This window comes from Scophthalmus maximus, chromosome 4 (genome assembly GCF_022379125.1).
Source record: "Scophthalmus maximus strain ysfricsl-2021 chromosome 4, ASM2237912v1, whole genome shotgun sequence".
Classification (NCBI taxonomy): Eukaryota; Metazoa; Chordata; class Actinopteri; order Pleuronectiformes; family Scophthalmidae; genus Scophthalmus; species Scophthalmus maximus.
In genome coordinates this window covers 29,068,017-29,077,153 of record NC_061518.1, presented here as the reverse complement: position 1 = coordinate 29,077,153, position 9,137 = coordinate 29,068,017, and positions in this window count along the sequence as shown.

Here is a 9,137-nt window from a genome sequence, read left to right as displayed (position 1 = left end):
ATTTCAATGAGAAAACGCTGGTTTTGATACAATAGGTTCAAAACTATGATACTGTGTCAAAACTGTCGTATTTCAATGAGAAAAACGCTGGGTTTTATACAGTAAGTTCAGAACTGACGTTTTTCAATGAGAAAACACTGGTTTTTATAAAATAGGTTCAAAACTATGATAATGTGTCAAAACTGATGTATTTCAATGAGAAAACGCTGGTTTTGATAAAATAGGTTCAAAACTATGATAATGTGTCAAAACTGTCGTATTTCAATGAGAAAACGCTGGTTTTGACACAGTAAGTTCAGAACTGACGTATTTCAATGAGAAAACGCTGGTTTTGACACGATAGGTTCAAAACTATGATAATGTGTCAAAACTGAAGTAACAAAATGACAAAACGCTGGTTTTGACATAAGTTCAAAACTATGATACTGTGTCAAAACTGTCGTATTTCAATGAGAAAAACGCTGGGTTTTATACAGTAAGTTCAGAACTGACGTATTTCAATGAGAAAACGCTGGTTTTGACACATAGGTTCAAAACTGTCGTATTTCAATGAGAAAATGCTGGTTTTGACACAATAGGTTCAAAACTATGATACTGTGTCAAAACTGTCATATTTCATTGAGAGAACTCTGGTTTTGACTTTTTAAGTTCAAAAATATGATACTGTGTCAAAACTGACGTATTTCAATGAGAAAACACTGGTTTTGATACAATAGGTTGAATACTATTATACTGTGTCAAAACTGAAGTAACAAAATGACAAAACGCTGGTTTTGACATAAGTTCAAAACTATGATACTGTGTCAAAACTGACGTATTTCAATGAGAAAACGCTGGTTTTGATACAATAGGTTCAAAACTATGATACTGTGTCAAAACTGTCGTATTTCAATGAGAAAAACGCTGGGTTTTATACAGTAAGTTCAGAACTGACGTTTTTCAATGAGAAAACACTGGTTTTTATAAAATAGGTTCAAAACTATGATAATGTGTCAAAACTGTCGTATTTCAATGAGAAAACGCTGGTTTTGACACAGTAAGTTCAGAACTGACGTAACTCAATGAGAAAACGCTGGTTTTGACACATAGGTTCAAAACTGTCGTATTTCAATGAGAAAACGCTGGTTTTGACACAATAGGTTCAAAACTATGATGCTGTGTCAAAACTGTCGTATTTCATTGAGAGAACTCTGGTTTTCACATATTAAGTTCAAAACTATGATACTGTGTCAAAACTGAAGTAACAAAATGACAAAACGCTGTTTTTGACATAAGTTCTAAACTATGATGCTGTGTCAAAACTGACGTATTTCAATGAGAAAACGCTGGTTTTGACACAATAGGTTCAAAACTGTGATACTGTGTCAAAACTGTTGTATTTCAATGAAAAAAAAGCTGGTTTTGACACAATAGGTTCAAAACTGTCGTATTTCATTGAGAGAACTCTGGTTTTGACATATTAAGTTCAAAACTATGATACTGTGTCAAAACTGACGTATTTCAATGACAAAACGCTGGTTTTGACACAGTAAGTTCAGAACTGACGTATTTCAATGAGAAAACGCTGGTTTTGACACAATAGGTTCCAAACTGTGATAATGTGTCAAAACTGACGTATTTCAATGAGAAAACGCTGGTTTTGATAAAATAGGTTCAAAACTATGATACTGTGTCAAAACTGACGTATTTCAATGAGAAAACGCTGGTTTTGATAAAATAGTTCAAAACTATGATAATGTGTCAAAACTGTCGTATTTCAATGAGAAAACGCTGGTTTTGACACAGTAAGTTCAGAACTGACGTATTTCAATGAGAAAACGCTGGTTTTGACACGATAGGTTCAAAACTATGATACTGTGTCAAAACTGAAGTAACAAAATGACAAAACGCTGGTTTTGAAATAAGTTCAAAACTATGATACTGTTTCAAAACTGTCGTATTTCAATGAGAAAACGCTGGTTTTTACACAGTAAGTTCAGAACTGACGTATTTCAATGAGAAAACGCTGTTTTTGACACAATACGTTCAACATTATGATACTGTGTCAAAACTGTTGTATTTCAATGAAAAAAAACTGGTTTTGACACAATAGGTTCAAAACTGTCGTATTTCATTGAGAGAACTCTGGTTTTGACATATTAAGTTCAAAACTATGATACTGTGTCAAAACTGACGTATTTCAATGAGAAAACGCTGGTTTTGACACAGTAAGTTCAGAACTGACGTATTTCAATGAAAAAACGCTGGTTTTGACAAAATAGGTTCAAAACTATGATACTGTGTCAAAATTGTCGTATTTCAATGAGGAAACGCTGGTTTTGACATATTAAGCTCAAAACTATGATACTGTGTCAAAACTGAAGTAACAAAATGACAAAACGCTGGTTTTGATATAGGTTCAAAACTATGATACTGTGTCAAAACTGAAGTATTTCAATGACAAAATGCTGATTTTGACACAATAGGTTCAAAACTGTCGTATTTCATTGAGAGAACTCTGGTTTTGACATATTAAGTTCAAAACTATGATACTGTGTCAAAACTGACGTATTTCAATGAGAAAACGCTGGTTTTGACACAGTAAGTTCAGAACTGACGTATTTCAATGAAAAAACGCTGGTTTTGACAAAATAGGTTCAAAACTATGATACTGTGTCAAAATTGTCGTATTTCAATGAGGAAACGCTGGTTTTGACACAATAGGTTCAAAACTATGATACTGTGTCAAAACTGAAGTAACAAAATGACAAAACGCTGGTTTTGACATAAGTTACAAACTATGATACTGTGTCAAAACTGACGTATTTCAATGAGAAAACGCTGGTTTTGATACAATAGGTTCAAAACTATGATACTGTGTCAAAACTGTCGCATTTCAATGAGAAAACGCTGGGTTTTACACAGTAGGTTCAGAACTGAGGTTTTTCAATGAGAAAACCCTGTTTTTGATGAAATAGGTTCAAAACTATGATAATGTGTCAAAACTGTCGTATTTCAATGAGAAAACGCTGGTTTTGACACATAGGTTCAAAACTGTTGTATTTCAATGAGAAAACGCTGGTTTTGACACAATAGGTTCAAAACTATGATGCTGTGTCAAAACTGTCGTATTTCATTGAGAAAACTCTGGTTTTCACACATGAAGTTCAAAACTACGATACTGTGTCAAAACTGACCTATTTCAATGAGAAAACGCTGGTTTTGACACAGTAAGTTCAGAACTGACGTATTTCAATGAGAAAACGCTGGTTTTGACACAATAGGTTCAAAACTATGATACTGTATCAAAACTGACGTATTTCAATGAGAAAACGCTGGTTTTGACACAGGAAGTTCAGAACTGACGTATTTCAATGAGAAAACGCTGGTTTTGACACAATAGGGTCAAAACTATGATGCTGTGTCAAAACTGTCGTATTTCATTGAGAAAACTCTGGTTTTCACACATGAAGTTCAAAACTATGATACTGTGTCAAAACTGACGTATTTCAATGAGAAAACGCTGGTTTTGACACAGTAAGTTCAGAACTGACGTATTTCAATGAGAAAACGCTGGTTTTGACACAATAGGTTCAAAACTATGATACTGTATCAAAACTGACGTATTTCAATGAGAAAACGCTGGTTTTGACACAGTAAGTTCAGAACTGACGTATTTCAATGAGAAAACGCTGGTTTTGACACAATAGGGTCAAAACTATGATACTGTGTCAAAACTGAAGTAACAAAATGACAAAACGCTGGTTTTGACATAAGTTCTAAACTATGATGCTGTGTCAAAACTGACGTATTTCAATGAGAAAACGCTGGTTTTGACACAATATGTTCAAAACTGTGATACTGTGTCAAAACTGACTTATTTCAATGAGAAAACGCTGGTTTTGATAAAATAGGTTCAAAACTATGATAATGTGTCAAAACTGTCGTATTTCAATGAGAAAACACTGGTTTGGACACAATAAGTTCAGAACTGACGTATTTCAATGAGAAAACGCTGGTTTTGACAAAATAGGTTCAAAACTATGATACTGTGTCAAAACTGACGTATTTCAATGAGAAAACGCTGGTTTTGACACATAAGTTCAAAACTGTCGTATTTCAATCAGAAAATGCTGGTTTTGACACAATAGGTTCAAAACTATGATACTGTGTCAAAACTGTCGTATTTCATTGAGAGAACTCTGGTTTTGACATATTAAGTTCAAAACTATGATACTGTGTCAAAACTGACGTATTTCAATGAGAAAACGCTGTTTTCATACAATAGGTTCAAAACTATGATACTGTGTCAAAACTGAAGTAACAAAATGACAAAACGCTGGTTTTGACATAGGTTCAAAACTATGATACTGTGTCAAAACTGACGTATGTCAATGAGAAAATGCTGGTTTTGACACAATACGTTCAACATTATGATACTGTGTCAAAACTGTTGTATTTCAATGAAAAAAAAGCTGGTTTTGACACAATAGGTTCAAAACTGTCGTATTTCATTGAGAGAACTCTGGTTTTGACATATTAAGTTCTAAACTATGATACTGTGTCAAAACTGACGTATTTCAATGAGAAAACGCTGGTTTTGACACAGTAAGTTCAGAACTGACGTATTTCAATGAGAAAACGCTGGTTTTGACACAATAGGTTCCAAACTGTGATAATGTGTCAAAACTGACGTATTTCAATGAGAAAACGCTGGTTTTGATAAAATAGGTTCAAAACTATGATACTGTGTCAAAACTGACGTATTTCAATGAGAAAACGCTGGTTTTGATAAAATAGTTCAAAACTATGATAATGTGTCAAAACTGTCGTATTTCAATGAGAAAACGCTGGTTTTGACACAGTAAGTTCAGAACTGACGTATTTCAATGAGAAAACGCTGGTTTTGACACGATAGGTTCAAAACTATGATACTGTGTCAAAACTGAAGTAACAAAATGACAAAACGCTGGTTTTGACATAAGTTCAAAACTATGATACTGTGTCAAAACTGACGTATTTCAATGAGAAAACGCTGGTTTTGACACATAGGTTCAAAACTGTCGTATTTCAATGAGAAAATGCTGGTTTTGACACAATAGGTTCAAAACTATGATACTGTGTCAAAACTGTCATATTTCATTGAGAGAACTCTGGTTTTGACTTATTAAGTTCAAAACTATGATACTGTGTCAAAACTGACGTATTTCAATGAGAAAACACTGGTTTTGATACAATAGGTTGAATACTATTATACTGTGTCAAAACTGAAGTAACAAAATGACAAAACGCTGGTTTTGACATAAGTTCAAAACTATGATACTGTGTCAAAACTGACGTATTTCAATGAGAAAACGCTGGTTTTGATACAATAGGTTCAAAACTATGATACTGTGTCAAAACTGTCGTATTTCAATGAGAAAAACGCTGGGTTTTATACAGTAAGTTCAGAACTGACGTTTTTCAATGAGAAAACGCTGGTTTTGTTAAAATAGGTTCAAAACTATGATAATGTGTCAAAATTGTCGTATTTCAATGAGAAAACGCTGGTTTTGACACAGTAAGTTCAGAACTGACGTATCTCAATGAGAAAACGCTGGTTTTGACACATAGGTTCAAAACTGTCGAATTTCAATGAGAAAACGCTGGTTTTGACACAATAGGTTCAAAACTATGATGCTGTGTCAAAACTGTCGTATTTCATTGAGAGAACTCTGGTTTTCACATATTAAGTTCAAAACTATGATACTGTGTCAAAACTGACGTATTTCAATGAGAAAACGCTGGTTTTGACACAGTAAGTTCAGAACTGACGTATTTCAATGAGAAAACGCTGGTTTTGACACAATAGGTTCAAAACTATGATACTGTGTCAAAACTGACGTATTTCAATGAGAAAACGCTGGTTTTGACACAGTAAGTTCAGAACTGACGTATTTCAATGAGAAAACGCTGGTTTTGACACAATAGGGTCAAAACTAAGATACTGTGTCAAAACTGAAGTAACAAAATGACAAAACGCTGTTTTTGACATAAGTTCTAAACTATGATGCTGTGTCAAAACTGACGTATTTCAATGAGAAAATGCTGGTTTTGACACAATAGGTTCAAAACTGTGATACTGTGTCAAAACTGACGTATTTCAATGAGAAAACGCTGGTTTTGATAAAATAGGTTCAAAACTATGATAATGTGTCAAAACTGTCGTATTTCAATGAGAAAACGCTGGTTTTGACACAGTATGTTCAGAACTGACGTATTTCAATGAGAAAACGCTGGTTTTGACACAATAGGTTCAAAACTATGATACTGTGTCAAAACTGTTATTAAAAAAATTATAAGCGCAACACAGGATTGGGTGATGTTTCCACTTTATATTCTTTGAATAACAGTAACACCAGACGGGGTCAATTTTGACAGCAACAGGTGTGATTATGTTCTGTCATTAAAGAATTTCAAATGATTCAAAAACAGCATCCTCACTAAACTTTGACATATACCACTCTGTGTTAAGTCCAATAGTCAAAATCAAATAAAGTCAAAATAATTCATTGTTTATTTTTTTAAAACTCAAAAACAGGGTATACTTTTATGTAAACAAGGTATATTGGCCCTAAATTCCAAAAAAGAAGGGCAAAATTTGTGGTAATGGGTTGGACTGAAGTAAGACTAAAGGTGTAACACAGAATTGATTTACGATAGAATTTATACGATATGCTTTAAATAACAGTCAAACCAGACGGGGTCATTTTTGACCCCAGAGGACAAAGGGCGTATGGCTATCGGGAGGACATTACGAGGGTTAATTTGTCCCAAACCATCGCTTTCTCAGCTAAATTAGTCAGCTTTGACACAGTATCATTGAATTTGACTTGATTTGTCCCGATTCACCGCGAAACATCGTTTTGACACACTATCATTGAATTTAAGTTAATTTGTCACAAACCATCGTTTTCTGAGCTAAAAACCTTAGTTTTGACATAGTATCATCGAATTTGACTTGATTTGTCCCGATTTGTCCCAAACCATCGTTTTCTCAGCTAAAAACGTCAGTGTTGACACAGTATCATTGTATCTGACTTAATTTGTCACAAACCATCTCTTTCTCAGCTAAATAAGTCAGCTTTGACACAGTATCATTGAATTTGACTTGATTTGTCCAGAAACATCGTTTTGACACAGTATCATTGAATCTGACTTCATTTGTCACAAACCATAATTTTCTCAGCTAAAAACATAGTTTTGACACAGTATCTTTGAATTTTGATTTGATTTGTGCCAATTTCTCCAAAAACATCGTTTTGACACAGTATCATTGGATTTTACCAAATTTGTCCTAAAACATCGTTTTCTCAGCTAAATGTCAGTTTTGACTCAGTATCATTGTATTTGACTTGATTTTTCAAAAAAACATTTTCTGGGCTACATAAGTCAGTTTGGACACAGTATCATTGGATTTTACCAAATTTGTCCTAAAACATCGTTTTCTTAGCTAAATATGTAAGTTTTGACTCAGTATCATTGAATTTGACTTACTTTGTCACAAACCCATTGTTTTCTGGTCTGAATTAGTCAGTTTGGACATAGGATCATTGAATTTGACTTGATTTGTCCCGATTTGTCCCGAAACATCGTTTTGACCCAGTATCAATGAATTTAAGTTAATTTGTCACAAACCATCGTTTTCTGGGCTAAATCGTCTGTTTTGACCCAATATCATTGAATTTGACTTAATTTGTCAAAAACAATCGTTTTCTCAGCTAAAAACATCGTTTTGACACAGTATCATTGAATTTGACTTGATTTGTGTCGATTTCTCCAAAAACATTGTTTTGACACAGTATCACCTAATTTGTCACAAACCATCGCTTTCTCTGCTAAATATGTCATTTTTGACTCAGTATCATTGAATTTAAGTTAATTTGTCACAAACCATCGTTTTCTGAGCTAAAAACCTTAGTTTTGACACAGTATCATTGAATCTGACTTAATTTGTCACAAACCATCGTTTTCTCAGCTACATGAGTCATTTGCAGATGGTTTGTGACAAATTAACTTAAATTCAATGATACTGAGTCAAAAATGACATATTTAGCAGAGAAAGCGATGGTTTGTGACAAATTAACTTAAATTCAATGATACTGTGTCAAAAGTGACGTTTTTAGCTGAGAAAACGATGGTTTCTGACAAATTAACTTAAATTCAATGATACTGTGTCAAAACGATGTTTCGGGACAAATCGGGACAAATCAAGTAAAATTCAATGATACTGTGTCAAAAATGACTTATTTAGCCCAGAAAACGCTAAGTTTGTGAAAAATTAAGTCAAATTCAATGATCCTGTGTCCAAACTGACTGATTTAGCCCAGAAAACAATGGGTTTGTGAAAAATTAAGTCAAACTCAATGATACTGTGTCCAGACTGACTAATTCAGACCAGAAAACAATGGGTTTGTGACAAAGTAAGTCAAATTCAATGATAGTGTTTTCAAACTGATTTATTTAGCTGAGAAAACAATGGTTTGTTACAAATTAATTCAGATTCAATGATACTGTGACCAAACTTACGTTTTTAGCTGAGAAAACGATGGTTTGTGACGAATGAGGTCGAATTCAATGATACTGAGTCAAAACCTACATATTTAGCTGAGAAAACGATGTTTTAGGACAAATTTGGTAAAATCCAATGATACTGTGTCCAAACTGACTTATGTAGCCCAGAAAATGTTTTTTTGAAAAATTAAGTCAAATTCAATGATACTGAGTCAAAACTGACATTTAGCTGAGAAAACGATGTTTTAGGACAAATTTGGTAAAATCCAATGATACTGTGTCAAAACGATGTTTTTGGAGAAATCAGCACAAATCAAGTCAAATTCAAAGATACTGTGTCAAAACGATGTTTTTAGCTGAGAAAATTATGGTTTGTGACAAATGAAGTCAGATTCAATGATACTGTGTCAAAACTAAGGATTTTAGCTCGGAAAACGATGGTTTGTGACAAATTAACTTAAATTCAATGATACTGTGTCAAAACGATGTTTCGGGACAAATCAAGTCAAATTCAAATGATACTGTGTCAAAGCTGACTTATTTAGCTGAGAAAACGATGGTTTGGGACAAATCGGGACAAATCAAGTCAAATTCAATGATACTGT